The sequence below is a fragment of the Anoplopoma fimbria genome, chromosome 5 (assembly GCF_027596085.1).
Source record: "Anoplopoma fimbria isolate UVic2021 breed Golden Eagle Sablefish chromosome 5, Afim_UVic_2022, whole genome shotgun sequence".
In the NCBI taxonomy this organism is placed as follows: domain Eukaryota; kingdom Metazoa; phylum Chordata; class Actinopteri; order Perciformes; family Anoplopomatidae; genus Anoplopoma; species Anoplopoma fimbria.
Window position 1 is genome coordinate 10871402 of NC_072453.1, and position 19179 is coordinate 10890580.

Below are 19179 nucleotides of genomic sequence, written 5' to 3' on the forward strand. Positions count from 1 at the left end.
AGTCCTTTGTTTCTGGACGACATTAGGTTAAATACAAAGTTAGGTTTAGTCAACTAAACCAGCAGTTAGGTTTAGGCAGCAAAACCAGTAGTTAGGTTTAGGCAACAAAACCAGCAGTTAGGTTTAGGCAACAAAACCAGCAGTTAGGTTTAGTCAACAAAACCAGCAGTTAGGTTTAGGCAGCAAAACCAACAGTTAGGTTTAGACAACAAAACCAGCAGTTAGGTTTAGGCAACAAAACCAGCAGTTAGGTTTAGGCAGCAAAACCAGTAGTTAGGTTTAGGCAACAAAACCAACAGTTAGGTTTAGGCAGCAAAACCAGTAGTTAGGTTTAGGCAACAAAACCAGCAGTTAGGTTTAGGCAACAAAACCAACAGTTAGGTTTAGTCAACAAAACCAACAGTTAGGTTTAGGCAACAAAACCAACAGTTAGGTTTAGACAACAAAACCACAGTTAGGTTTAGACAACAAAACCAACAGTTAGGTTTAAAACCACAAAACCAGCAGTTAGGTTTAGGCAACTAAACCACATCCATAAAACCACAACACGGTGTTGATCATCCGTCTTTTGGTTGAAAGTCCTGTTTGTTGGATGGTTTGTTAACACTCAGAATATCAGTGTGTCTGTGTTTGAATCCCATCTTGATCCAAACTTTCCAAACTTGATCCAATCCTGATAGGGAACTTGTTGGTAACAATTACAACTTTATTCAAACAGCTTTTGTGAAAAGTTTCAGTCATATAATGAACTATAATATATTGCATGTCCACAGCTGAACTTCCTTTAACAGCTCTATCTGAATTAAGGAACCGATAATGAGGCGTGGATTTCTAGTGGTGGAGTATATCAAAAAAGTCAAGAAAATATGCAAAGATCTCAAACTTCCCTGCAGATAATAAGACAATTATATTCTTGCAGTGGGATCTGATCTGAGCCGGCCACCTGAGGGTTAACCTGCTGTCCTCTCTGTTATTCTGTCCGTTTATCACCTCACAGCTTTAATTATCTGTTCGCTTTAGAAACCGACCGGAGCGCAGAACTTTGCTTCTTTTATTTTGGTCTTTAAATTGCTCTTAAACTCGACTCCAGGCTGCTTTCGTCCTTTCTTCCTCAACACTTCCTTCGTCTTCCTCCTCTCTCATGTGCTCTTCATCCTTCTTTCTGCTCCTCCTCCTCCTTTGCTTCCATCCCTTTCATTAAACGCCAGATCCGCTTTGAAATCTCCTTCCTACGTTTCACATTTTGCACATTATTTCCCATAATTCCAGAGGTCATTCGGTGTCTGTGTTCACAGAGCGAGTACTTCCAGCCGACTGGAGCTGACTGGATGGGAATAGACGGCGTCTCTGTATCAGGATCTCTATTAACTTTATGCTGACAAGTTAGTCCTGAAATAATGAGAGCAAGTGCTCCAGGTGTGTGCAGACGTGCATGTTCTGTACATCCACTGTGTTATTACAACTCCACGTAATCTCCTCGTTGTTGTTGCCTCGAGGCTTTAAGTGAGAAAATCATGAGATCAGACTTTTTGTAACCTCGTTTGGATATTAAAACAGGAAAAAAGTTAAATCCACAACTCGTTTTTGTCAGAGTGATGGACCGGCACAGAAGTTCTCAAAGGTCAGTGTGTTCAGCTGTGGAGACCGTTATGTCATAACACATAAAAATATGCTCAAAATATAATTGAGCTGAATTTAAAACGAGTAGCCAAGAGTTCATTGTGGTCAGCAGAGCTGTTATGTGATTAGAACCAAAATCTTCCTTCGTGCTCCGTGCTAATACTTTAGCATCACCTACACTGGTTTCAGAGGAAAGGCTTCATGCTCACATGTTAGCATGGTTCTCTCTCCAGCTTTATCCACACCTGATTATCTGGAAGGACGGCGACTCTTGATCAACGGCTTCATTAGCCAATCATGTGTGAGCAGAGTAGGGACAGACCGAAATAGTGGGGATCTGCAGATGTAAAATCTTTTATTCTTGGATTAACTGCATAAAGATGATGCGCAGAAACACCAACAACCTGCACGTGTTCAGTGCTGCAGATGAGCTTCATTATTGATTAATGTGTTATTTATTCATTAGTTTAGTCTTTAAAATGACACAAAATACCTGAGATAACGTCTTCAGAAATGGCCTGACAAATGGGACAATGTGCTGACTTTTAAAGTAACCTTCATGCTAACACTTAGTTATCTAATGTGTAGAACTCCTCCTGCAGTTTCTCACTCACAGCGCATCAAAAAGCGTCTTGATAACGACGAACGAGTCACTTTATAGTTCGGTATGAGAAAAAAACTAGTTTAACCAAAGACTGAAGGGCAAAACACACAAGCCCCTCTCTCTCTGTCTCTTGATGTTGGTCTTCATATTTGAGGAACTGATGGCAAAAAGTACAGAAAAATCTGTAATGTCTAAAACCTCTTAGAGATCACTCCTCAGAGAACTCCACGTCCACCACTGCACCAGGTGACCATAAAAACTAAAGTGCTTCACTATCTACAAAAGAACAGGATCTTCAGATCTTCAGATTGGAGACTGTAAAATGGTCTCCTGGCATTTTTTTTACTCGAACAAAATCATCCAAAACACAGCTGCTGTTTCTGCAGCTGTCCAACAGTGGAACAGGAGCAGGCATGAATAGAAATGACTGCTCGTCTTTTGGAGGTGTATAATCGTTTCTTATTTTAAAGCCACAATCAAAATCAGTTGCATAGATGTGATAGTGGTGTACAGAGCATGTCTGGTCTGTGTCTAAGCCCACACACACACACACACACACACACACACACACACACACACACACACACACACACACACACACACACACACACACACACACACACAGTGTCTCTCTCTTATACACCCACTCTCAGCTCTTCAGCGTGTTGGTCTGTTGGAGCTAATTTCCATGCGTGGGAACAAAGCATCATCATATCACATATCACAGCATGGACGCTTACATAATGTCTCACACACACACACACACACACACACACACACACACACACACACACACACACACACACACACACACACACACACACAGACTTGCAGAAGCCCTATGTTCATGCATACATTTGAACATGTCAGTTTATGTTATTGCAGCTGCTGTCATTCACCCAAAGCTGGTTTTTATTTACATGCAAACTATACTTTAAACTTCTACTGTCACACACAAAGCGGCTCCTCTGATTGGTGGGCTGACCGGCCTGCTAACGGCGCCTCAAACCAGGCAGGTCGTCGTCTTGGTCACATTTCACTGCGTTTTTCCATTTCATTTCCATCTAAGAATGACTTAGAAAATGGAGCGGTGTGTGTGGTGAGAAATGATGCCTATAAGGCTTTGAAGGTGTGCTGCTCGTCTGAATCTCCAGTGCTCTTAATGACGGCCTTTGAAGCCGGGACATAATACGATGTAATCATGTGCAGCACTTGAGCAGCAGTCAGGCCGGTCTGAGTTTAGAGCCAGTGGCAGTGAGATTTACACAATACCAGAGAACGAGTGGAGGGTTTACATTGATCTCATGATGCAACGGAGCAAATGCTAAATATTTTTATGACTGCATCATCAACAGGTTGAAAGAAAAGCCTCATCCCGATTCTAGCTAACCTTTGTTCCAACTGTATCTTAATATTTTTGACCTTTTTACATCGTTTATTTCATCAACAGGGTTTTCTCTACAAGGTCATAGATAAATCAGCTCGTGGACCGTAGCATTTGTAAACCTTTTTTATTTGGAAAGCTCTTTGGCAACTGTTATGAGGTTTATCTGATAAAATAAACCTTCTATGAATAGCTAGAGAAGCTAGAGGCTAGCTAGGAGTTGACATTCCCTTAGTGTCCTCCATATACGCTCCCTTGTTCCCTTCATACTGCACTGTGTTTCACTTTGGTGCAATCAATCAAAATCATTTAGTCCATGTCACCTTCATCTTAATACGACATTTAAAGGATGTTTTAATGTTTAAATGTAGTAAAATTCTGCTGCTATGAGACAAATGGACCCCTTTCTTTGTCTTTAAAGCTTCTATGTGGAGATTTGTATATGATTATAGGAGCTTTCATATTTTTCTGGTGGTGTAAGTTTAACCTGTTTTAAAACATTTAGCTCCAGATGAACCAAATAATATATGTCAACATAAATGTCTACATTTATAAACCCTTTTTTGCAAGAATGCAAACTTGCTTGTGATATTGTAATCGTCCGTTTATGGCTGACATTGGAAGGTGTAGGCGACTGCCAACAAGTTCCCTCTCTCTCTCTCCATCACCCTGCTTCCTCTCCAAACCAAGAACCTCATTTCTCTAACCTTGAAACGAGGCTCACAAACTCTGTGCCAACATTACTTTATGCCTCACCGTTAAGCAGAAGGACAAACAGCGAGGGAGCACAGCGGAGTCCATATAACCCTCATCGGACTCGGTTTGTTTAAAGATCGCCACCCCCCACCCACCCCCTTCTCTTGGCTGAGCCCTGCTCCCTTTTTAGCCCTGGGTGTGTATTTTCAGGGAGTAAATCGGCGGAGAACATCCAGGCTCAGCACGTTTTCCTGCTTTATAGACCTGCAGACTAATAAAAGAGAGAGACGCAAGACTGAGACATCTGAGTAGGAGTATGATAACGTGTCAGAACATCTCATTTGGATTATTCCATCTCAGAAGGTTACTGTACATTCCACCCATATGAGACGGTTGAACATCTATGAATATGCACGTTTAAAACTAGTTATTCAGGTTTCTCTTTGCAGCATTGACATCAGAAAAATAAACCATTTTATTGTAAACAAATCACATCTTTGCAGACGTGATGTCCAGATGTGAACAACCTGAATTAACTACCTAAACTTCTCCTTTCATGCCTCCATAAAATCCTGCGTGACCGTCATTCGAACGGTTTTAAAATGGTCGTTGTGATGGACGAAGTGAGAGCCACGCTTTGTCCCGACCAATCACAGGCCTCGCTTAGCCGAAGAGACAGGCCTCGCTAGCAGGAGTAAACCTGAGTGAATCATTAGATGGATGCCCAGAACAATCTATCACATCCTGCCCGAACCAACTACACACACACACACACACACACACACACACACACACACACACACACACACACACACACACACACACACACACACACACACACCCCGGCAGTGTACCTGAACACACCACACTAGTGCATAAAACACTCACACAGTACTTGAGTGTTGCTGCTTTGTTCGTGAACAGTCAAACCAGATCCTCTCGGACAAATGTTCAAAGGAATGAAGGACGGATGGAAAAGAGGAAAGGGAATAAAAGAGAAACAAAGGAGAGAAGTAGAGAGCAGAAAAGGATGATGGGAAACAAGATGGAGACAGGTTTTTTTACTCTTGTTCCTTCATTATTCCAGCCCCTCCCTCCCTCAGATCTTCCTATCAGTCTCTCAGACCTCTCATGTAATAAATGGTTGCACCTGCAACCATAAACTTCCAAATTAACACACACACAGACACACACACACACACACACACACACACACACACACACACACTCGCACACTCGCACACACACAGAGGTCCAGGCGTTGATGATTTCCCATCATAAGGCCATAAAGCCTAAGTGGGTGATAAATATCGGCTGAGTGATGCTTAACCCACGCCGCCTCGCTGTTTAGCCTGTTGCCATGGTGATGGACCCGGCGGTACTGGGAGGGAGATGGAGGAGGCGGAGGAGGAAATGTTTCTACTGGAAGCACTGGGAGCATTGCTCTTTCCCAGTGGCATCCTGAATCACATTTATCAGATTTCTGATTTATCAAATTCCTTTATTTCTATGAAATCAAATTATACATGTTTTCAGTTTAATGCTTAAAATAGTTACCCGAGTTTTTACCTGGTTTTCCTTTTTTTTGTGAGATTGTAATCCAATTGTTTTGAAAACGCTATTTAGAGGTCTCCATGGGTCCTTGTGGTTCCAAGTGACCAAGACCAGACCTGGGCCTGGACTCACAGCTTATCCAAATAGTGTTCTGTCTGATGGGGTCCGGTTGGGTCCTGGTCTCTTGTTGAAGGTCTCAGGTCTATATATATATATATATATATATATATATATATATATATATATATATATATATATATATATATATATATATATATATATATATATATATATATATATATATATATATATATATAGATACAAATGGATTCACTATCAACTCCGATGTCATAATCATCACAGGAGGAAAAAGTGCCTCTGAGGTTTTCTACTGTTCTAGATAAGATAAGATAAGATAAGATAATCCTTTATTAGTCCCCAGCGGGGAAATTTGCAGACTTACAACAGCGCAGAGTAAAGTGCACACAAGAGACATAGCAGAAGAAGACAAGCTAAAAATAAAAAAAAAAATATAATATAAAAAAAATAAATAAAATAAAAAATGAAAATAAAATAAAACAAGTATTATAAATAAGCAATAAAAAAAAACAGTAGAAAAAACAACAATAACTGAAATACTATATTTACAGACAGAGAAAAAAACAACAACTATTTCAACTACTTTTAACTTTTTAACCATTATTGCACAGTGCAATGTGCAATGTATTGCACAGGTTTCTATTGTCATGTTATTATGTTATTATTGTCCTGTGGTCATGTGGTCTGCTGGGAGCAGAGTTGGTTGTGCAGCCTTGCGGTACCTCTCCTTCACACACCGGGGTCGGTGGCTGAAGGAGCTGCACAGAGCTGCCAGGGCGTCCTGCATGGGGTGGGAGGTATTGTTCATCAGGGATGACAGCTTGGCCATCATCCTCCTGTCTCACCTCCACCGTATCCAGTGGACACCCCAGCACACTGCTGGCCTTCCTGACAAGCTTGTTGAGTCTCTTCTTGTCTGCTGCTGAGATGCTGCTGCTCCAGCAGACCACTGCATAAAAGATGGCTGATGCCACCACGGAGTTGAAAAATCAGGAGTGCTCCCTGCACTCCAAAAGACCCAGTCTCCTGATACAGTCTGCTATTTTATGACTTTGAAAAGTCCAGTCCAGTCTATTTCCAGTTCTATTATTTCCTCCTGTCTTTCCCCCTATACTGTTTCCTTTTTCCTTAACTTACTACCGACTCTCACTATTGTACCCGAAAAAATGTGTTTCCAGTTGATCAGTGTGATATTTTATGACTAAAACATAGAAAGAGCCTCTGGGTTCGGAGATGGATTTGTGCGTGTTGCTTTTGTCGCTGTGGTTGTGTGTGTGTGTGTGTGTGTGTGTGTGTGTGTGTGTTTGTGTGTGTGTGTGTGTCTGTGTGTGTGTGCGAGCGACCGAGCTCTAGCTCCAGTATAACAGATGCGTCCTGCCTCCGGGGCAGCGGAGCCACACGCTTTATTCAGAGAATCAATCCCTCCTCTTAAAGGTCAACAATAATTGCAAAAACTGTGGAGGCATGAAGGCCTAATGAATGCTTAGAGAGCTTCATAACGCATCCCCGCTATTATACATCAAACCACTGCAGACCGAGTGCCCGCTTATCTGACACTCGTTCCTACGTTCACACTACACGTCATTGAGCTGAGGAGATAATGGTAATTTTAACATTTACCAGTACATCCTCTGCGTCTTTTTCTTCATTCTCTTTTTCCTCAGAAATAGCCTTGAGGTCCTAGTTCCTTCATGACACAGGATGTTGGGCTGAGAGTAAAGCTGTTTTGAGACCGATGGTTGGATTGAGTCACATTCCTTTATTTCTATGAAAATAAATAAATAAATAAATATAAATGTGAAAGTTTGGCCGCTGAAGGCTTTAGGAAAAGGCAGAGTCATCTGCATAAAAGTTGACTTTTGATCAAATTTTGATCAACGCACTGCATGGTCCAGTCAGAATTCATTGTGCTGTTTAATGTGTTTTACAGCGCAAGAATAAAGAAAGAAAAGTGAATTACTGTATCAACTAGACTGCGGTGTCTTGACATATTATAAGCGTTCATAGGAGACTTTTCTTACCTGAAAAAAGGCAAAAGAGTAAGTAGTGTGGTGTAGTGCTGCAAAGGTCGGAGGGAAGGTCAAAACACTCCAGTGATTGCTTTTCATTTCTTACTGACAATGTTGTTTTCTTTTAGGTTTGAACGTGAGCTTTCTTTAACCAATGTGAAAGGTCAGAAAACAGACGTAAGTAACAGTTTTAGAAGTCTTTGACAGATTAGAAAGTGCTTTTGCGTCATTTTGAAAGGATAAACAACACCTCCTGGTATGTATTTCATCTGGTCACAGCAGCCTTAGATACACACATACACACACACACACACACACACACACACACACACTGGGTTTTTTTTTATGAAAAAGTATTGGCGTCACATAATATAACCGTCTTTGAAGTATACTTTAGTCACATGGATTAAGTTAAGGCAGTCTGGGAATTATCGATTTTGCAAAAAGATACCAACAGTCATATTCAGCCATGTTACTGTTTTTATTAGTTCTGTACTTGCTGCATCTCCTCCTCTGCTTTGCTTCCTTACTTCCTACCTCCACTCCTTGGCTCCTTTGGCTCTTGCATTTTCTCCATTTTTGTGCCTCCTCGTCTCCTCCATCCTCCGACTTGTGACCTGGAAATCAATCTCAGCGCTCCATCTTAATGGACGCCTGACTTCCTAAAAATACATCTTAAACAGCAAGGAGGCTTGCCAAAGGAGCTGTAAGCGAGGAAACACAAGTAACGTATAAAAGAGGCGAGACAAAGGACAGTTTGTTGTGCCGTGCGTCAAATTCAATTGATATTGCTTAATGACTGCTGCGAGGCAAGGATGTATCATTAAGTGGCGGCTGTGGCGTAGTGGAGAGCAAGGTAGTTCTCCAATCAGAGGGTCGGTGGTTCGATACCCGGCTTCGGCAGTCGATGTGTCCTTGGGCAAGACGCTTAACCCCAAGTTGCTCCCGAAGGCTTGCCATCGGTGTGGACTGGATGTTGCATGAATGTTAGTTAGAGTCTGATGGTGGCACCTTGCATGGTAGCCTGTCATCAGTGTGTGAATGGGTGAATGATATGTAATATACTACTGATTGTAAGTCGCTTTGGATAAAAGCGTCTGCTAAATGACTGTAATGTAATGTAAGTAAAATGCCTTCTTGCGTCTTTTCCTCCCGTGGGGACATATACATGAGGGAAGAAGAAGCATGGAAAGGACTCGAAGATGCACAAGCTGGGCCTTGTGATCTTCCTCCAGTTTCCTCCACCCTTGTTACCTTACATCCTTCTTTCCTCTCCTTTCTCCTGCCTTACTCTGATTCAGATACATCCTCACCCCCTTCATCAGTAGGCTGGATGTGCGTCTCCACTCAGCCACATTAGTTGAGTTAAGATTGCCACCAGCAGATGCGGCGATAACTCCACTATGTCTCCATGGCAACACACAACCACACACATTCTGATGGGAATGTGCACGCCATGCACACATTTTAATGCAACAAATATGCCTGAGAGAATGCAAGAATGCAAATTATCCACACACACACATGTCAATCATTCATTTATCTTATACACACAAGAACACACACACACACACACACACACACCTATTTCTGTCCACATCGATACACAACACGCAGTGAGTGCACCAGCAGAATGAATACACAGTGAACACTATGATACGATCAAAGCAGAGGAGTGCTTCAGTACACTGTTCGGTGTGTGTGTGTGTGTGTGTGTGTGTGTGTGTGTGTGTGTGTGTGTGTGTGTGTGTGTGTGTGTGTGTGTGTGTGTGTGTGTGTGTGGGTGTGGGTGTGTGTGTGTGTGTGTGTCCGTGTCCGTGTGTCCAAGTACATTACAGCGTGTAAGTGTATTATGCGTTTCCGTCCAGTGGCTGCCGGTGCCGTCATTCAGTCCATTGTGTGCTGGTTTCAGCCCGTTTCTGAGCAGAGAGGAGGGAAGTTAAGAGCTCAAGTGTAACTGGAACCGTAAATCAGCCTCAGAGGTGAGACGATGGAGCTGCTGATCTCCGTCTTAATGTTCATGTGAGGACCGGCTTTGGAAACGATGAGCGTTCACACTGAAAACAGCCCACGATTTAATCATAAAGACTGTGGTGTTGGTTATATTTTTTTAGATTGAAGGTTTGGTTTAGATTGAACAAAATAATAATAATAAGGGGAAACATACTATAGGTGAATAGAGTAAAAGTTCATTTTTTTGTGTTTAACAAGTTCAAATGAGCCATTATTCTATCAAATATGTGCTAATTTCCAGAACATAAATCTGAAGATTGGAAAATTCCAAGTTCAAAATGCTTGTTTCATTTTGTTGATATATTAGATTCAAAGGCTCTACAGAGGGAATTTTAATTTTCTTTATATCTCTCTATAAATCAGAAAAAAATACTGTCAATAGCTATAAAAAAAAATCAATTTTGTGTGTTACTATGTTTTTAGTACTAAAATGTTGTATAAATCAGGCTGTGAATGATATATGAACAGACCCCTCTGTACAAACCTTCAGAATATAGAGAGGAATGAAACTGTAAAGTTTGGTGTATGTAAGAGCTACTGAAGTGGAGATTTCTGGATCAGAGTCTGAGAAAAAACTCATTTAGAGAAAACGGCCTTTAAAGATATGTTTTGTTAAATTACTATTTATTTATTTATTATTAATTTGAAGACGCTACAGGTGAATAGGGTTAAAAAAAACAACTTGTATACATCCCCATGAAACTATCTTAGTTGATTACTTGCATTAAGACAAATCTTTTTTATATTACAAGTTTTCTGAAATATCATGTTTGAATATGCAAATGCGGCAATATCTAATGGTAACTTAGTGAATTTATTTAATTTTGTTCTTCTTTCTTTCTTGTTACATTTTACGGCAATCACCTTTTTACTTGAGCTTTAGTTCAAGCTTTTAAGGAGAACTTTTTACTTGTGAGGGAGTATTTTTAATTTTGTCATCGTCACCTGCTTAGTCAACTATTTTACCTCCTAAGTCAAAATAAAATGCTGCAAATGATCAATAACAAGAAACTGCAAACACCATGAACCAGTTCTCTTTCCATCACTGAACTACTTCCTGCTTCTAGTGGTGTCTCCTCCTCCACCCATCCTGACGTAGAGTGTAGCCATCCACTGTGATCTGCTAATGAATCTCTCAAGGGTAGAAGTGAGGGCATCGTGTGTGTGTGTGTGTGTGTGTGTGTGTGTGTGTGTGTGTGTGTGTGTGTGTGTGTGTGTGTGTGTGAGTGTGAGAGAGTGTGTGTACCATTTTTCTGCCAGCGTGTGTGTGTGTGTGTGAGATAGAGAGAGAGAGAGAGAGCTGCTACCATTTTTCTGCCAGCGTCAGCAAAGCCAGTCAATGCTAATGGACAACAACATCACGCTTAAGTGTGATTGGATGAGGCAAGAAAAGGGGTGAGGCAAGTGTGTGTGTGTGTGTGTGGGGTGTGCACTCTGTGTTGTGTGTGTGTGTGTGTGTGTGTGTGTGATATACTCACACACACTCAGCTTCCTCTCCTGAATCCTTAATGAGCGGAGCAGTGGGAGGCTGCAGACTGAGGCCGTGTGTTCGTATATTAAATCACTGCTACAGAATCAGAAACACGCTGCCGATGTTGAACATTTCAAGGCCGGCCGAGAGCTTTGAGCGTAACAGCTGCTCCGCTGAGGAGAAACCAGAGGGATGATGCAACGCGAAAAAGAAAAAAAAGACAACAGAATGTTTGCTTCAGTTTCCAGAAGTGAGGAAAGCTGCTGGTGATACGAACACTAATATCAATGTGATGCAACACAAACAGAGGAGCAGCACTTTAGACTGTCTATATACTATATCTGGCTGCAGCCATTGTTTTTTGTCATTATTGATCTCTCAAATTCATTTTCTGATTCAACATTTTGTGTAAAATATCATAAAAATTGGGATAAAAAAACACAGCCATCATAATTTCTCAGATTTTGAGATGACATCTTCATATGTCTCCAAACAGATAATCACTTGTAGGTTACAATGAAGCAAAACAGAATAAAAAGCAGCAAATCATCACATTTGAGAAGCAAAAACCAGAGAAGAAGAAATGACCTAAATTAATAAATGAGTTTTGCAATAACTATACCATTGGGATTTTTTTAACATTTTCTCTTGTAAGATAAAAATACTGTGAAGTGACCTTTGCTCAGCAAAAAAAAGTCTATAATTCACAAATACTCTTTTCCTAAACAGCCTCATTGTTTTTCTCATAACTCGATTATCAAGCTTTTGGCAGGAAACACTCGTTGAATATTGAACTGAATATTAATTATTGATACGGCCCAGCGGCTGCGGGTCTGCTGCTCCCCCCCCCTTCATCGTGAGTCATGTAAAAGCACTGTGTTATTGCCGTGACGATCTGTGTTTACAGCTGCAGGGAGCGATCGGGAGTGCCTCGGCGTGACCCCGGCGCCCAGGGGCGACCACGAGAGTCGACACTCAGCGAGCCCTTACAGCACCTCAATTAACCTCCACGGGAACAAGTCGCCTGTAAATCTTCTTGAGAGGAAAAGGCCGAGCACTCCCAGTGTGAGGTTATGGAAACTGAATCTCAATTTCGGCATAATCGAGTGGGAGGAGAGGATGGAGGGAGGAAGGAAAGTAAAGGTGCCGGGAAAGATGAATGAAAAAGGAAGTAAGGATGGAGGACAGAAGGAATCAGGAGGAGGGTGGTAGGATGGAGGCTCGAGAAAAGACATGAATAGAATCATAAATCGGTGTATTTTATATTTTCCTTCATTGATGTGAAAATCTGGTGGGAGACATTCACGGTAATGACGGAGACGTTCCGTTTCATATTTGCTCAATAATGCAGCGTATCCTTTTTGCAAAGATTGTAAGAAGAAATTCTAAATTCCCCTTCAAGTGTCCATAAAGCGTAGAGGACACAGTTTGTAAAAGTGTAATCATATTGTCAGCTGAGTTACCTATTATCGCTCAAAAGTACCAGAATTTCCCCCCATTTTTGTGTCAGTCAATTTTTAAAAGCAGTCTCCAGCATTTCTAAATGCCAGGGATTCTCATTTCCTCCCGAGTCCAAGGACGGCCTTTAACACAGTTTTAATAGCTTTCACACAGACATCTGTCGGAGGCGTTCAAAGACATGTAAATCTCCATCTCAATGGAGAACTGTACGGGATGTCAGCCCTTAAATCCAAGAGCACGAGTGCTGTTCTCTGGCTGCAGAGTGTCTCAACCTCGAGGCCGAGACCGCATAAGGCAGCAGGGAAGTTGAGAGTTAACACATGGGTAGTAAGTCAAGACCAAATGGTGGCACCAGATGCAAATTTATCTCAGTAAAGATGTAAGAGATAGACGGATAAATATGCAGTATTTTGAGCAGATATGATTTATTTTACATAGTAATAATAATTGGTTAATTCCAGTGTTAGAAAGTGTCAAAAAACTGTGAAAATGCCTATCAGAGTTTCCCAGAACCCAAAGGGAATGTTTCCAAATTTAGTTTTTTTTTTCCAACCAATAGTGCAAAGCATTCAATGTGTTTCTCATGTGAGGATGAAATCTAAAAGGGTTCTGTACGAGTGATTGAGGGGAACATGCCGCATTCTCCAGTTTTCTTCTATTGGCTAATATAATTCTAATATATTAGTACAGCTAACTTGTATCACCACCGCATTAACAGACTTCCCTTTATGGATCACTGAATGCAAGACTTCAGGAGAGGACATAAGGGGCAGCCTTATATGGTATTATTGGGGCAGTAATTAGGCTAATTTAGGCTCATTTTTCCTGTCCTTGTGCAAGACCCTTAACCTCTGAACATGTGAATGACAAGTAGTGTGTTAAAGCACTTTGAATGGAAGGAAGACTAGAAAAGTTCTATACAAGTAAAAGTCCATTTACTATTGACATGGCAGACTGGTATGAAAAAAGGAAGAGAAAGTTCAGATATTACCAAAATAGGGTCCATTGTTTGGATGACTTGATTTGTTAAAATACCTAAATGATGAATTGAATTGTCAGAATTGTGGGCCAATCAGATGAGAACTTGCTGTTAGTCAGTTGCAGTTTGAATGTTTGAATTTAAGAGTTTATTCACAGATTTGCAATGTGCTGTAAAACACACCACTGTTGGCCAGTTGAGGAATTTGTCAACTTGTGTGTTTGTCTTCAAATGAGCACAAATGATCCTATAAATCATATGTCAAGTGTTCCAATAAGTATTTCTGACTCAGCTCCACATTCTGGATGATGAATGAATGAATGAATGAATGAATGAATGAATGAATGAATAATGGGTTCATGGGTACTTCAGGACGTTTTAAAGTCTGATGCAGATTGGTATTACAAAACTCAGATTTTCTCCGAGTCAGAGTGGGGAACTAGATTTTGGACGGACTCCCGGGTTTAACAGCTGCTTATTCAGTCAGATATGATTGACAGTTAATCCAAAGTGATGTCTGGGATCTCGCCTAAGAGGCTGTTGGTGTCGACTAGCGAACAAGATGGTGACACAAATCGTGTTTGGCTGCTGGCTGAAAGTCAGTCGCATCCAGTTCACATCAGACTTCATATCCGAGAAGATCGTCTAAAACGAACTGTTTTTTTCATTTTTCAAATATTCATGCGACATTCAATAAACTAACTAGAACAACATTCACACAGAGAAATATTTTTTCCTCCCTGTACTGTCTTTAATAGGCATGCACCAAACGTCTCCAGAATTGAATTTGAAGACCAGAGCACTGTTTGTAGTTGTTGCTGATGCTGATAATAGAAGTCCATCCAGTTAGTCTGGTGCTGTTGATAAATGGAAAGTGCCTTTCCCAAGGCCGGCGTCTGAAACTCACTACAAAGCCTCCCTCTTTCTCCGCTTGAATCACTTCTACAGTCTCACAGCGAACCAGATAACACAGCTAATGGCTCTTCCAAAAACCCTTATGACTTAATGGAAGTTCAGTCTATCGAAACTGAGAGTGAAATAGGACTTTTTCGCTTTCTGACAGCAGGAAATAGACAATCTCACCACTCATAAAACGTAATCTAAAGGTCACTCTCTGAAATAGAGTATGAAGTAGTTCAGCTTTTTTTTCTTCCTTTTTGACCTTTTTACGGGACCACTGATGTAGATGCCTCTCATGGAGGATCGTTATGTTTAGTAATTAGCAGTTCTAGACCTGAATGACTCCTAGCAGCTTCCTTATATTGGAAATGGGTTTTATGCTTAGTCAGTAGCACTGATTGTGTCCAAGGGTGAATATCATAAATTCAGTTTAAAGGTGAATGTATTTGAGATGTGGAGTTTATATTTAAACATTGTTTTAACTTCATTCAACTTCATGTACCAAACAATTTGCAACTCTGGGTGAAATTACAAGATTATCGTCAGGTTAACAGGTTATTGTTTGGTCACAATAATAGTCTTGTGGTTATATGAATATAAGTAATGGTGCTGTTAGATTGCTGCTTGCCTGCCCCGTTAAATACAGGCATGTACAAGAGAGCAAACTCCTTTTTACCGCAGCGAAAATGTTGTTTTTGAAAGGCTAAACGCCACCAAATATGGATTGAAGCGGTGTATTTTGTTAGATACATTTTGGAAATATTTACATCCATCTTCATTCAATAGAGTTTGACTTTTGCAGTCTTAGAGATACCACTCTTGGAGCAACAGAGCGCCAAACGCAGTGAATGTGTTAAAGTTGCCAAACATTCAACTAAGCGTTTTGGGTAACATTTTTTACTACTTAAGCTAAAGCCTATGTTTTCAAACTTATTTTTAAATATTGTAACTGTTTCATATCTCATTATTATAATCTAATACATTTTCATTTCCACTGACTAGCAAGAGGCGCCACATTTATTATCATGGCATTATATATCTCGATAGCAGTGTTTTTCTTTAATCCATTTTAATCTTTGTGTTTAGTACAAATAGAAAGCTCTGCAGCGACACATCAGCAACATCTTTTGAACTGAAATCAACAAAGCAATACTCTTGACAGATTAAAAAAATACAGTTATTAGAAGGAAAAATGATTTTAATAATAACAAAAAACTGCATTGTTTTTATCTAAATGTAAACTCCCAGTTTTCATCCCCAAACATGTGACTCCTCAGCCTTTTTCTGTGATGATTTCCTCCGTACTGCCTCAGCATCTCCACTGATGGATTCGGTCCTCATACAGATGGGATCCTGCCTTAGGTCACATTTAGTCTCAGCAGGACGGCTGAAGGACAGCAGGCTGAGTCAGGACAAAACCTGGTTCAAACCCAGGCTACCTGAGCAGAATAAATGCCGTGTGAGGGTAATGGTGTGGGATGATGGCTACTTACCTTTCATAAATATGCTACGAGACAAAACACAGACGTTGTCACAGTCACCGGACAGTGAAAGTGATCGGTGTGAAGAGAGGGGGCATAAACGTTGTAGTTTGCATTTTAATGTGCTGCTTTCTATTCACTGCATACAAGCTTACCTCGACCAACAAAACCCCTGCAGCTTTTTAAACAGAAATTGGATTTGAAGTTTTTTCCAGGGTAATGTCTCGGTTAATTTTAATCGTGGATATACAGTAAACCACTTCATGTGGAAATAAAACTATTTTTCTATGATTGTCGTGCGGTGCTCCTGCTTTAAAGATGGAGAGAAACATTTTCACACAACTATTTTCTCATGAGAGACAAAAGATCTGTTCCTCGTTGGTGCTCTACAGCGCTGCTTTCTGCTGCGATCACACAGTCACCAGAGGCAGTGGAGTTACTGTGTGCCACAAGTCACTGTGCATGATCCGCCATTAGTTCATACTGTCCAATAAACACACAGAGACACACACACACACACACACACACACACACACACACACACACACACACACACACACACACACACACTCTTTGCCCTCTCCTCGTCCGTCCTCCTAAGGAGACAATTTACGAGCAGCAGCAGCAATGTCTCAAGCCATCAGATCATGAAGGCTAACTTTCTGTCAGGTCACAGCTGCCCACACACTCCACACACACACACACAGACACACACACTCGCACGCACACTCACACTCTCACTCTAACACACACGCTGGATATATACGACGACACAAAATCCAGTAAATTTGATGCTGCTACAAATCCTCCTACGTAAGCTGCTATTGGACTGACTATGGTTGACTACTGCATTCACACACACACACACACACACACACACACACACACACACACACACACACACACACACACACACACACACACACACACACACACACAGAGAGAGAGGCTGCAAGCTACTTGTGGAGGAAGACGAGGAGGTTTTATTCGACTCTGGAGGGCTGTTTGATAGAAGTCATTATCTGATTCCTGCTCTGACCTGATAGAACTGGATATTATAGCTGTGTGTGTGTGTGTGTGTGTGTGTGTGTGTGTGTGTGTGTGTGTGTGTGTGTGTGTGTGTGTGTGTGTGTGTGTGTGTGTGTGTGTGTGTGTGTGTGTGTGTGTGTCTTCCTCTGGCTATGCACAGTGTTTGTTTGTCAGTTCTGCTCTGTATCTATATGTGCAGATTCATGCAGTGGGGAATTACTATGAATGCACCCACGTTCAGTCTGCTACACAATCCTGCAGATGATCCGTTCATATTTGGGTTCTGTACCCAAATATTGGTTTACGTTGGAGTTTTAAAGCATCAACAGTGAGCTGGCAGGAAATCCATGGACAGAACACTGAGTTGGTGAAGCAGCCTGACAGTATTTAAGTTAGCAGAGCTCAACAGAAGCTAAATCTGCTGTATTTATCTTCATGATGACCTTTGGTTTGTTTTCTGAGATTGAAACCTGATTTGACGACAGTAACCTTCTAATCTAATAAGAGTTAGAATGGCAATCGTTCTTCATTCAGTCTTTGATTTAATTTAGACTTTTCTTCTTCTTGGTGATAACTTGAGGTTGGGAAAAGCAGAAATCATTGATTGATGCTACCAACAATGATGTGTTCAAATCTGGAGGATGTTCTCAAACCTTGTTACATCCAGGTTAAATACGTCTCTCCATCTTTTTCTGTCCTCTCTCTCTCCCTCTTATTCTCTCTCTCCGTCATGCTCGCTCTGTCACTGTCACTGCACTGTATCTGCAGATGAATGGAGAGGTTTTCAGGGAAAAGCTAAAGCCGAGTCGAGCTGGGGTGCAATGATCTTTGTTTGTGTTTGTGCAGAAGTCAGACCGAAACACAACGAGATGTAGAAAGATTGCAGAAAGTTGAGCTCTGAGGTTTGGTAGAAACCACCAAGAAGGCTCCAACCTGCTCTGACATGTTTGTTAAAAATGATGATTAGTTTGTAAATGATGTATTCATACTCAAAGTGCAACTTTAATGAAGTTAAGGACAAAGAAAAACAACATTACACTCTCATTTTTAGTGGTTTAAGTAACAGCATCTGTAAAGGTTGTGTCATTTGTTATTCCCAAACAGCTTTGACACCACAAGTCTGCTCTGCATATTAATAAACGTCCTCATTGTCCTCAACAAAGGCCTTTTTTGAATCTGTCGAGCACAGCTTCATCACTGCCGGGGCTCCGCGAGGCTCCGAACTCATTCTGAGAAATGATCTTTACTAGAAGCTGCATGTTTATCTTTGCTACGAGGCCTTTATAACAAGGAAACTGTGCCAGAGCTCTTTGATTCATTTCACTGTTGTTGTTTTTTGTGCGTCGTGTGTGCGTGTGTGCGTAAGACTTTTAGGGATTAACTGATGAGTAAACTCAAACATACTCATCTCTAGTTTAAAGGTGAATTCAGAGTTAAACATTTTGTCTCCAGAGAGACCGGAACAACTCTGTCTCATATTCCCATAATTCAGATGGGATTTCATACACTTTTGTCTAACTTGGCTAAACACATGACTCTCTGTTAGATCACATATCTGATTTATAACCATCTTGGACTTCCCTGGGCTTCATCCAGAGTCCAGAGGGAATTGTTAAACCACATGTGTGACTCTTCACAGTCTGAACTCCCCAACAGATGATCCAGTGGTTGCAGTAGGTTTGGACGGTGTCTATTTTTTCATGCCTTCATGCTTAAGGCTTGACATACTCCGGCGGTGACCCTGATACAACTACTCCTTATCAGATTAATAGAAAGAGGAACGTCTGAATTTGTTGACGGGATTAAAAGTCACATAAACCTTCAGGCAGAGTGCCAAAGACCCGTCCACCCGTCACCAGGATTCTGCTGAACTCTGACA

The 19179-nt window shown here is 41.1% G+C and overlaps 1 protein-coding gene across 1 annotated transcript in view; it reads left to right on the forward strand.

Annotated features, from left to right (window-relative positions):
- The window catches only part of grid1b (glutamate receptor, ionotropic, delta 1b), a 428151-nt gene that overhangs the window by 40483 nt on the left and 368489 nt on the right, over positions 1–19179 (forward strand). The gene's annotated exons all lie outside the window — the stretch shown is intronic.